The sequence below is a fragment of the Pelobates fuscus genome, chromosome 10 (genome assembly GCF_036172605.1).
Source record: "Pelobates fuscus isolate aPelFus1 chromosome 10, aPelFus1.pri, whole genome shotgun sequence".
In the NCBI taxonomy this organism is placed as follows: Eukaryota; Metazoa; Chordata; class Amphibia; order Anura; family Pelobatidae; genus Pelobates; species Pelobates fuscus.
The window spans coordinates 119,162,571-119,176,124 of NC_086326.1; positions in this window are offsets into that span (position 1 = coordinate 119,162,571).

The following is a 13,554-nucleotide window of genomic DNA, read 5'->3' on the forward strand; positions in this document are numbered from 1 at the left end:
CTAGAGGCGCTTCTGTGAAACTTCCACTATTCGTATAAGATGGTAGCAAAGAGGTCATCTGATTGACACAGTGTTTTGCCACACTTGCACACTAGCCTTTCAATGCTTTCCTATGTGAAAGCATTGAATTGGCTGAGATCATAAGTCTTCGTGATCTCAACCAAAGAGGCAGAGCTATATGCAGGAAACCAGCGCTGCAATGGGGAAAAAGTAAAACAAAATTTTTAACCCCAGCAGTGGGGTCCAGCTACCTACATGGTGACTAGGGCACTATATCATTAAGAATACATATTTGCTGAATTTAAATTCAACCATTCATTAACCTAGTGGTGTAGCTAAGGTAGGGAGGTGATCGGTCACTGGCACTTTTTTAAATCTCTGGAGCATGGTTGGTACTGTGTCTCACATGAAAATTGCTGCCCACGGCACCTTTCACATGAGACAAATCTGGGCCTGCATGCTTCACAGCCAGTGTGCTGGACGGAGGTGCTGGCAGAGCTCACCCATACATTAATTGATCGGAAGGAGAGAAGCGGTGTGCGCAATTCACGTAGTGTGGCCGAGCTCTGCCTTCACCCCTGCCTGGCCCACTGGCCAACTAGCTCTGGAGCATGCTGCAGGCTATTTGGAGGAGGCGGGGATATGAATCACATTATATCCCTGCTCTCTGTATCCATGACAGCTAGGCTGGCGCGGCAGCGCATTAGTGATGAGGCCGGACTGAGAGGGGTGTCAAACTTGGGGACTGCCCCGGCAGCAAAATCACTTGCTGTAACGGATCGCCTGGCACCCCGACTGGGTACCTCCATTGAAAGATGCTCCTAGCGCTTCCTGAGGACTCCAAGCACTGCAGCAGACACCACAACCACCGAACCGGAGAAACATATAAATCCTCTCAAGCATATGAATGCTGTATACAGCCGAATAGGACAAACCATGCAAATAGGTTTCCACTCCTAGCAGTCAAACTGGAACAGCATACAATAAATCCTCCCCTAATAATGAGACGACGCTTCACTTTGAGGGTTAAGCAGGAACTCTCTGTACTGGCACATACAGCCTCTTTTATTCACAATCCACAAAACATAGTACTGCACACAGGGTTTTGCAGAACAACCAATAAACACATTACAACACATACAATGCAAGTACAGCAGCCAATCAGACACAATGGGACAATAGAAACACACCCAGCATATTCCTCCCCTCTGCTTAGGAGATAATTGAGTCAATTACTGTATCTACTCAATTATCTCCAAGCTGAAAAGTTACACTTTTTATAAATTTTTATAACTTTGTGAGTTAACATCATACATATATAAAACTTATATTATTTTAACCAGTAAAACTTGGGGACAAACATATCCAAAATTCACTTGAATAGGTTCAGGGGTTTAACGGTTAGGTCGAAGTCCTTTGTTTTCACTTGCAAGCATGGCTTTTCCTGCCCAAACCAGTTCTCACTGGTTTGGCAGTGTCCCTGGGACAACACACTGCTGGAGAACAATGGATCCGGGGGAGGGGAAGAAGAAGTGTCCAAAAAGTTTCAGTATGTCCATACACTGTTTTTAAAAGGCCAGCACAGTTCAATAAAAGTCCATTCACTGTGCTTAAAGGGCCAGTAGCCGCACAATAAAATGCAATATGCCCAAATATTGCATTCAAAAGTACAACTTTACCAGGGGCCATAGTCAGCAGGTAGGAGGCGGGCAGCCAGACCTCTCCAATGCCCAGTGGCAAGGCGGGTTCCGCCACACTTGCTATGCTACTGCATTAACCTAATGGGTTGCAGCTATGTACTCCTAAATATAGCTTCAATGCTTTTTGTTACATTGACACCTAATGTATTTCTTCTAATACGGCCTCTAGATATATTATATCTACTATTTTATCCATTGAAAGTAGTACGGGTATGCAACATCCAAACAATCCCAGTTTTTTTATTGTGTTGCAATAATTTACTGATTATTGTTTACTTAAGAAATGTTTATGTTCCTCTGAAATAGATTGTTTTGTGTAAACTGAACATTACACCCTGTTCCAAATTATTATGCAATTTCTATTTATAGTGTCACAAAGATTAAATATTTTGTTTTTCAGTTTAACTCATGGATGGCATTGTGTCTCAGGGCTCTTTTTTTTTTTAATTCTTTATTTTTGTAGTACGTAAGTTAATAACAAACAGTTGAGAGGTACCCCAAAGGCATTCCTCCAACGTAATGTTGACACATGAACATAGAGGTACAAGTGAAAGCGAGCACAAATTTTAAATTTAAGGATTCTCTCTAGAGACAAGCTAGACATAGATTGAGGCTTATATCAAAGAGATGACACAGTGAACACATGTCAGTATTCAGTAATGATACAATGGATTAAACTCTAACTATTCTACCTGACATCATAAAGGTGTATGCATTTTAAGTTAAGGCATTTAACTGAGAACTTCAACAGAGGTATAATGCTATCACACACATCTCCATGTAAGTAGTTGGGTTGCAGGCAATTCGTGTATGTCTGATTATGTAAAACAATAGAGTCCACTTTGAGTTATCTAGACATGTGGGTGCGTAGGTGAACATAGGGTTAACAACGTGCTTTGAGGATGTGAGGTGAGTGTAGATAGTGTGAGACATAAGGTCATACGATTATATCTTACTAGGTAGAGTGGCCGCTGGAGGGCATTTTAAACTTTGCGGCATGGTATAGTATCAGGGTAATGTGGTGGCCATCAATATCAGTTAGGCAATTCAGGCAGTGTCCTTAGCTCAGCCGATCCCCTTATTTGGGAAGCTCTTGGGGCATATGAAGAGGTGGGCGGCTTCTCTATTCTCCTCCGTGGGGGGTCCCAGCGCTTGACGGGTGGCCCGTTGACAGGAGTGGTTGCTCAGATCTCTCTGCTTAGCCTCCGCTTGTTCTGGATGGTCAGAGGTAAGTGTGTAGGGTATTCTCCTGTGCCGGCTGCGTGCGGCTATTCTCCGCCGCTTCTTAATTGCCCGCTGCTTTGTGGGGTGTCGCCTGGTTGGTTTGAGTGCGTCGGTTTTTATCCCAGTGTGAGCCATGTCCCCTAGATTCCTTGGTTTGCGAGCTGCCTTCCGGCTGGAGGGGTGGCGGAGTGGGTGGACACCCGCTTGGGTCCCTCATCCGGGGTGGGTCGGGCGGGCCTCTGCCAGAGCGCTCTCCCGCTTCACAGGTGAGACTCGGGGAGGAGGCCTGTGCTGTATGTTTCTCCAAAATGCTTGGCAGATTTGATTGAATCTGTTCTCGAAGCGCCATCTCCATTGCTGGAGCTCCAGATCCTCCTTAGTTTGCTCTGAGTTTTGCACGATGGCCATCTTGGGCGCCTCGCATGGCTTGTCGTCGGACAGTGATTCTCCCCGTGTCGGGAAAGTATGCGTCTCCAGTGGGGACAGGGATATCCCCCACCGGTCCAAAGGGGGGGTAGCAGGGGAACACGAGCGCTGCTATGTGATGCTGGCCCTGAGCCAGGAGATCGGCCGCCTCCCCCGGCGATCAAGTTGCTTGGCATGCTAGGCCTCAGATGAGGTTACCGGTCAGATGGCTGCAATTTAAAGAAAAACTACTAAAGGAGGGTGTTCCACATTATTAAGCAGAGCACCATTTTAATGCAATATGGTGAGAAAAATGATCTCTCTGCTGCCGAAAAGAGTGAAATAGTTCAATGCCTTGGACGAGGTATGAAAACATTAGATATTTCACGAAAACTTAAGCGTGATCATCGCACTATTAAGAGATTTGTGGCTGATTCAGAGCACAGACGGGTTCATGCAGATAAAGGCACATTGAGGAAGATTTCTGTCAGATCCATGCATCGGATCAAGAGAGCAGCTGCTAAAATACCACTACATAGCAGCAAACAGATATTTGAAGCTGATGGTGCCTCTAAAGTCCCACGGACATCAAGGTGTAGAGTCCTCCAGAGTTTTGCAACTGTGCATAAACCTTGTATTCGGCCACCACTAACCAATGCTCACAAGCAGAAACGGCTGCATTGGGCAGAAGAATACATAAAGACTAATTTTCAAACAGTCCTGTTCACTGATGAGTGCCGTGCAACCCTGGATGGTCCAGATGGATGGAGTAGTGGATGGTTGGTGGACGACCACCCTGTTCCAACAAGGCTGCGATATCAGCAAGGCGGTGGTGGAGTCATGTTTTGGACCGGAATCATGGGGAGAGAGCTGGTCGGCCCCGTTAGAGTCCCCGAAGGTGTAAAGATGACCTCTTCAAAGTATGTGGAGTTTCTGACTGACCACTTTCTTCCCTGGTACAGAAGGAAGAACTATGCTTTCTGTAATAAAATCATCTTCATGCATGACAATGCACCATCTTATGCTGCAAATAATACATCTGCATCAATGGCTGCTATGGGGATAAAAGGAGAGAAAGTCATGGTGTGGCCTCCATCCTCCCCTGACCTCAATCCTATTGAGAACCTTTGGAGCATCCTCAAGCAAAAGATCTATGAGGGTGGGAGGCAGTTTACATCCAAACAGCAGCTCTGTGAGGCTATTCTGACATCTTGCAAACAAATTCAAGCAGAAACTGTCCAAAAACTCACAAGTTCAATGGATGCAAGACTTGTGAAGCTGCTATCAAATAAGGGGTCCTATGTGAAAATGTAACGTGACCTGTTAAAATGTTTAAAAAGTTAAAATGTTGTTATAGGGGGGGGCGGAGCCTGACCAGCGAGCAGGGCAGACGTGCTCTGCAACAGCTCCTGACAAAACCAGCACAAATATCAAATCTAACCTGAAATAAAGTGCGCTCACCCTCCTGTAAGTGGGCTCATTGGACCGGGGCAGCTGACCCGAACCCGGAAATGCTGAGCACGGCGCTGGGGTCCACCGGGTACCGCATTTGCGGACTGAGGCCTACCGGAGGAGGAGGCGGAGAAAGGCTTTCCCGCCAGACGCACCCAGACACAAGTAAGCTGGGAACGATACCTTCCCCACCCCCATGGATCGGCGGGGGATATCCCGATCCCCGCCAGAAGGAGAACCTAGCACCCGGCACTTTCCGAACAAGACTGCAGCCCATATCAGCAGCACGGGAGCGGGGGCCTCCAAAATGGCGGACGAGCACACCTCGGCCCTGCAACTTAGACAGGAGGGAGAGATGCGGCCTGCGAGGCATCGCACGCTCCACCTACTGCCCGAGAACACGGAGGAGCTCTACGATAACCTGTATATCAAGCTGTGGTCACGACTTTATGCCAGAAGACAGGCCTTCAGGGTGGCAATCAAGGTAGTGGAGGCATGGATCCGCCCGGCAACCCGGCGCCAAATAGGCCGGACCCTCCCTCGCACCCCCAAAGCAGCCCATAGGCGACACAGTAAGCAAAGACCTACATGGAGGGTGTTAACACCACAGTTACAGACAGGGCGCCGCCGTGGTAGCCATCCTGAACACTACAGCTCACAATCCCGACAAGCACAGGGAACCCCCCGGGCCCCACACTTAGCCCAGCAACGTAAACCCGCACAGCTGAAGGGACCTGGGTGGCACCCCACAAGCCTCCCCTGCAAACCAAGCAAGGACACCACTCTTTACCTAGAAAATCTGGACCAGCTCAGCAGGGGCACAGAGACTGTACCCACATCGGGCTCAGGCCCCCTGAAGATCTGGGGCAGAAATGTTACCAAGCATCACCGAGCTACCAAGCTCAGCGACACAGCTATCTGGCCTCCTGATGGAATCGGCTAACAAGCAACTGAAGGCATTCTATACGTTTTTTTTTTCTATATGTTTTGGCTATATAAATTTTTTGCCCTTCTACATACTCAGCACCATAAACCCACCCTTGAAGTTGTAGCCTTATCCAGCTATCCCTGATAGTATAGGCGTCTGACAAATTTTGTGTTTTTGGGAAGGTGGTGGCCCCAAGCTAATAACTACGCTGATAAAGCCTGTGAATTGATACATATATTTTTTCATGTTAATGCCTACAGCGCAATAAGCAAAATGCCTAGCATAGTATACATTCAATCAATGTTATTCATGTATTGTTAGTATGATTATCCTGACTCATGTTTTCCTTTTCATACGATTAACATGTTGTTCCTCTTATTTTTTTAAAATATGTGCAAAAGCCCTAGCATGTCACCGCTACTTAAGTAAAGCAATGACCTACCTATATGTTATTAAGCCTGAAATCTTTAAAAATTGTGCCTGTTAAGAATATACCCCGCATGCTCGCGTGGGAAAAGCTTGAGGATTGCCTTTGGAGTACCTCGAACCTACTTGTGTTAGATGCGTGCACTACAAAAAAAAAAAAAAATGTTGTTATAAGTTTGATTGAAATAGCTTTTGATTTCAGTAAATATGCTGCAAACGCAACAAATGACAATGTTCAGTTCTTTACAACCTATAACGTGTTTTGAAACTTATGGTGTGTAATAATTTGGAACAGTGCATTGTAAGTTTTTTATGTCTAAAATCGTTAGGAGGTTTGTTCAATAAAATTTAAATTGTACTCTTAACAATTGATAACATGGGAATTATGCTGACTGTTATTTACATCAATTATTTAGGTAAAAGAGAAAAATATCATTTGCATAATAATTTGGACATGATTTGTTAACAAAGTCTATAACAGTTAGGTATAACTTTTAATTTATTTTTTTTGTTAACAAAGTCTATAACAGTTAGGTATAACTTTTAATTTATTTTTTTTCTGAGAATCTGGCAACGTGATAAATAAAGGTATCCTTTAACTAATTTCCTGACTATCAGGTACATTGCACTTGACTGCTAAAGTGTTCCCATAATGGAAAGTACATACTGTGTATGTGATTGGGTATTCAGAGGATTATTCATGTATGTTTTGTTTTTTAAAACGTAAGCAGCTGATCAAACAGTCACAGGTGCGATTGAGGACATTAAATGGAACCTCCACGCTTCTTATCACTGTATTAAATACCTTCTGTTTATTATTTTTTAGTACAAAAATTCCAAATAATTGATAATTAAAATACAAATGGCAACATTTAGGCTAAAATAATTGATTTGGAAAACTTATCCCACTTTGTTCTAGTGATAGTTTGGCTGTTTGATCTTCAGCTTTGTAATTTGGGTTTTAGAGGACCACTATAGGCACCCAGACCACTTCAGCTCAATGAAGTGGTCTGGGTGCCAGGTCTGCTATGTTTACATATGGGTTAATCCAGGCTCTAGTGGCTGTCTCATGGACAGCTGCTAGAGGCACTTCTGCGCTTCTCACTGTGAAAATCACAGTGAGAAGATGCTTACGTCCATAGGAAAGCATTGAGAAATGCTTTCCTATGGACTGACTGAATGCGCGCGATGACGTCTTCTCACGGCACTGGAGAAAGGTAAGATTTTAACTCCTTCCTCCCACTTCAGCCTGGCGGGAGGGGGGGCCATGAGGGGGGGGGGGACCTATTAACACTATAGTGCCAGGAAAACGAGTTTGTTTTCCTGGCACTATAGTGGTCCTTTAACTCACTGCAGTCCAAAATTAATTGAATAAACCTCTGACATGGAGCTTTCTGTTATCCACTCAGGTATAAGTCTGTGATTTATTCAAAGGTGTTAAAAAAGAACAAGCAACTATGTCTGAACAGGTTTTAAAGTTTTATTACATGGTAACATAGGCTGAAAAGAGACTTGCATCCATCAAGTTCAGCCTTTAATCGGGTTTAGTGTTGTCGCGAACCCGAAATTTTCGGTTCGCGAACGGGAACTTCCGCAAATGTTTGCGAACCGGCGAACCGCGCGAACCGCCATTGACTTCAATGGGCAGGCGAATTTTAAAACCAACAGGGACTCTTTCTGGCCACAATAGTGATGGAAAAATGTTGTTTCAAGGGGACTAACACCTGGACTGTGGCATGCCAGAGGGGGATCCATGGCAAAACTCCCAAGGAAAATTGCACAGTTGATGCAGAGTCTGCTTTTAATCCATAAAGGGCAGAAATCACCTAACATTGACACCTGTCCTCAAAGCCCAGCCCTGATACACACTGACACAGAGCAGAATAGAGACTGTTCCCCCTACATAGGGTCACTTGGCAGATATGGATTGACACCTGTCCTCAAAACCCCTGATACACACTGACACAGAGCAGAATAGGGACTGTTCCTCCTACATAGGGTCACTTGGCAGATATGGATTGACACCTGTCCTCAAAACCCCTGATACACACTGACACAGAGCAGAATAGGGACTGTTCCCCCTACATAGGGTCACTTGGCAGATATGGATTGACACCTGTCCTCAAAACCCCTGATACACACTGACACAGAGCAGAATAGAGACTGTTCCCCCTACATAGGGTCACTTGGCAGATATGGATTGACACCTATCCTAATGATCCCTGATACACACTGACACAGAGCAGAATAGAGACTGTTCCCTGTCCACAGAGACCATGATACACACTGACACAGAGCAGAATAGAGACTGTTCACCGTCCACAGAGACCATGATACACACTGACACAGAGCAGAATAGGGACTGTTCCCCCTACATAGGGTCACTTGGCAGATATGGATTGACACCTGTCCTCAAAACCCCTGATACACACTGACACAGAGCAGAATAGAGACTGTTCCCTGTCCACAGAGACCATGATACACACTGACACAGAGCAGAATAGAGACTGTTCACCGTCCACAGAGACCATGATACACACTGACACAGAGAAGAATAGAGACTGTTCCCTGTCCACAGACACCACGATACACACTGACACAGAGTGTCCGCGTGAAATAGGGCCGTGAGTAATGACGTCACGGGTAGCCTGCCCATAGTATCGCATAGGGTGGAAGAGCTGATAGGACATCTGAAACGTATTGGGATGGAGATGCTTAATTGTTCTCCAAAATGCTTGACACCACCCCATAGTGAATCTCTGCAAACTTTAATACCATCAGAGGAGGAAGAATGTGGCAGCCCACTGGGATTATTCGAAAAATTTCAAATTGATGATTTTCCAGACCCTGGGGTTGACATTAGTCCAGATTTACATCTTGTGACCCATGAGGATGTTCCAGGCACTACTTGTGAAATAAAGACAGATAATAAAGTGAATGATCCTTCTCCTTGGGACTTGCACCCTGTCGTTGAAGGTGGAGTAGGCAATGGCAAGAGCATGCTGTGGGTAGTCAGTGCAAACACTCTCTTCCCGGTGAATAATGAGGAGACTAACTATGATGACGTTATTTGCGTTGAAAGTAATGATGCCAGAGATCTTTTGAAACCATATGGAAGGAACGAATTGGTTAAAAGAAAGGCAAGAGACCACCTGCATATAGACAAGAATACGCATAGGAGAAAGAAGAGAACAGGTGAAAAAGAGAAGCTGCAGACTGCCTATCTGCAAATAGTTTAGTTATGTCCTGAAGATGTCCGTGTTACCACAGTGCAGACTCTGTTTGATACACTACTGAGGAGAGTCAGAGAAACCCCAGATCTTCACGTATTGGATGAGTCGGTGCATGGAGTTGCAGAGAACGTAGAACAAGAAATATTTAAACTTTTCCTGTGTACATAGGGTCACTTGGCAGATATGGATTGACACCTGTCCTCAAAACCCCTGATACAGACTGACACAGAGCAGAATAGAGACTGTTCCCTGTCCACAGAGACCATGATACACACTGACACAGAGCAGAATAGGGACTGTTACCCCTACATAGGGTCACTTGGCAGATATGGATTGACAAATCCCTGACAAACAGCTACCACATGCAAGGAAGGCAGCAGGGGCGCAAATGACCCACTCCCGACGCGGGAAGGTAGTGACGACAAATAACAATACAGGACTCTTTAGAGGCCCTGTAATTGTAATCAGTCCACTTGAAATCCTTTAACTTTGATCAATTGGAGGGAAGTCTGGTGCAGAGCCACTGACCCATGCGCAGGGCCAGCCTTAGGCCTTTGGGCGCCCTGTGCAAGAAATCTTCACCCTGTCACACCCATGTGCAAGAAATCTTCACCCTGTCATAGGGTCACTTGGCAGATATGGATTGACAAATCCCTGACAAACAGCTACCACATGCAAGGAAGGCAGCAGAGGCGCAAATGACCCACTCCCGACGCGGGAAGGTAGTGACGACAAATAACAATACAGGACTCTTTAGAGGCCCTGTAATTGTAATCAGTCCACTTGAAATCCTTTAACTTTGATCAATTGGAGGGAAGTCTGGTGCAGAGCCACTGACCCATGCGCAGGGCCAGCCTTAGGCCTTTGGGCGCCCTGTGCAAGAAATCTTCACCCTGTCATAGGGTCACTTGGCAGATATGGATTGACAAATCCCTGACAAACAGCTACCACATGCAAGGAAGGCAGCAGAGGCGCAAATGACCCACTCCCGACGCGGGAAGGTAGTGACGACAAATAACAATACAGGACTCTTTAGAGGCCCTGTAATTGTAATCAGTCCACTTGAAATCCTTTAACTTTGATCAATTGGAGGGAAGTCTGGTGCAGAGCCACTGACCCATGCGCAGGGCCAGCCTTAGGCCTTTGGGCGCCCTGTGCAAGAAATCTTCACCCTGTCACACCCATGTGCAAGAAATCTTCACCCTGTCATAGGGTCACTTGGCAGATATGGATTGACAAATCCCTGACAAACAGCTACCACATGCAAGGAAGGCAGCAGGGGCGCAAATGACCCACTCCCGACGCGGGAAGGTAGTGACGACAAATAACAATACAGGACTCTTTAGAGGCCCTGTAATTGTAATCAGTCCACTTGAAATCCTTTAACTTTGATCAATTGGAGGGAAGTCTGGTGCAGAGCCACTGACCCATGCGCAGGGCCAGCCTTAGGCCTTTGGGCGCCCTGTGCAAGAAATCTTCACCCTGTCACACCCATGTGCAAGAAATCTTCACCCTGTCACACACACACACACAGGCAGACAGCCATACACACGCACACACACAACTGCGACTGACTAGGTTTGTCACCTCCTCAAAAGGACGCATGAGCCTACAGGCATTGTGCATGAGCGTCCAGTAACGTGGCAAAAAATTCCCAGCTCCCCAGAGGCTGTCCTAGCACCCCGGTCATACAAATATTCATTAACAGCTTTTTCTTGTTGGAGCAGGCGGTCGAACATTAGGAGTGTTGAATTCCAACGTGTAGGGCTGTCGCAAATCAAGCGCCTCACTGGCATGTTGTTTCGCCGCTGGATATCGGCAAAGTGAGCCATGGCCGTGTAGGAACGCCTGAAATGGCCACACACCTTCCTGGCCTGCTTCAGGACGTCCTGTAAGCCTGTGTACTTATGCACAAAGGGTTGTACGATCAGATTACACACATGTGCCATGCACGGCACATGTGTCAACTTGCCCAACTTCAATGCCACTATAAAAAATTTTCCGTTGTCACACACCACTTTGCCGATATCCAGTTGCTGCGGAGTCAGCCACTTTTCCACCTGTGCGTTCAGGGCGGACAGGAGTGCTTGTCCGGTGTGACTCTCTGCTTTCAAGCAAGTCAAACCCAAGACGGCGTGACACTGCCGTATCCGGGATGTGGAATAGTACCTGGGGAGCTGGGGGGGGTGCCGTTGATGTGGAGCAAGACGCAGCAGCACAAGAGGACTCAGCCGAGGAGGTTATGGAAGAGGATGGAGTAGGAGGAGTAGAGGAGGTGGCAGCAGGACTGCCTGCAATTCGTGGCGGTGTCACCAACTCCTCTGCAATGCCACGCATTCCATGCTTGTCAGCCGTCAGCAGGTTTACCCAATGCGCAGTGTAGGTGATATACCTGCCCTGACCATGCTTTGCAGACCAGGTATCAGTGGTCAGATGGACCCTTGCCCCAACACTGTGTGCCAGACATGCCATGACTTCCTTTTGCACAATCGAGTACAAGTTGGGGATTGCCTTTTGTGAAAAGAAATTCCGGCCGGGTACCTTCCACTGCGGTGTCCCAATAGCTACAAATTTTTTGAACGCCTCAGACTCAACCAGATTGTATGGTAAAAGCTGGCGGGCTAATAGTTCGGACAAGCCAGCTGTCAGACGCTGGGCAAGGGGGTGACTTGGTGACATTGGCTTCTTACGCTCAAACATGTCCTTGACAGAAACACATGACTGTGGGCAGATGAGCGGGAACTGCTCAAGGCGGGAGACGGAGTGGCGGATGGTTGAGAGGGGGCAAGAAGGACAGCAGTGGTTGACGTGGCTGAAGATGCTGGACCAGGAGGAGGATGGCGGCTTAGAGTAGGCGTGCTGCTTGTACTCATGTGTTGATCCCATAGGCGTTTGTGATGTGAGATCATGTGCCTACGCAAAGCAGTTGTACCTATGTGGGTGTTGGACCTCCCACGACTCAGTTTCCTTTGGCACAGGTTGCAAATGGCATCGCTGTTGTCAGAGGCAGACACACAAAAAAAATGCCACACTGCTGAGCTCTGCAATGACGGCATTCTGGTGGTGGACACAGCATGCGTTGATTGGCGTGCTGTCGGGCTGACCCCGGGTGCCGATGCATGCTGTCTGACTGTGCCACTAGCTCCTTGCGACGACCCCCCCCTGCTTCCAACTCGTCTCCTCCTCCTCCTCTCTGTCTCCCCATCTGAACTTTTGCCCTGTTCTTCTTCTTGCCGAGCGGGCACCCACGTGACATCCATGGACGCATCGTCATCATCAACCGCTTCGCTTGTATCTGACAACTCAGAAAAGGAAGCAGCAGCGGGTACAACATCATCATCATCACACCGTACCTCCATGTGTTTAATGCTGCCTGCCTGAGACATATCCCTGTTATCTACATCCTCTAGCAATAATGGTTGCGCATCACTCATTTCTTCAAATGGGTGTGTGAATAACTCCTCTGACATACCAAGTAAAGCGGCTGTGGTGCTAGTTTTGGTGGTGGCGGCAGGCGGGTGAGTGCTATCTTGAGAGGTGCCTGAAGCTAAGCTGGAGGAGGATGGTGCGTCAAGGTTCCGAGCGGAGGCTGTACAAGATTGGGTGTCCTGTGTTAGCCAGTCAACTAAGTCCTCAGAACTTTTCAAGTTCAGGGTACGTGGCTTCTGAAAACTGGGCATTATTCTAGGGCAAAAGGGAATCACAGCACAACGACCACGACGGCCCCTGCGGGGTGGCCTGCCTCTGCCTGTCATTTTTTGGGGGATTAGTGGTACTATGCGTGCAAGCTACTGTGAGACCAGATATGATTGGCAATGTGCACTGGAACAGTTCTGCAGAGCACACGCTGAAGGAAGAACTGACAGAGCCGCTTGAAGACAAGTAACTGCTATTCAATTTATAACAGTGAAAAACAAATTTTGGTTTTAAAAGCACGCTATAGAGACACCAGATATGATTGGCAATGTGCACTGGAACAGTTCTGCAGAGCACACACTGTAGGCCTGAGACACCCGCTTGAAGACAAGTAACTGCTATTCAATCTATAACAGTGAAAAACAAATTTTGTTTTTAAAAGCACGCTATAGAGACACAGATATGATTGGCAATGTGCACTGGAACAGTTCTGCAGAGCACACACTGTAGGCCTGAGACACCCGCTTGAAGACAAGTAACTGCTATTCAA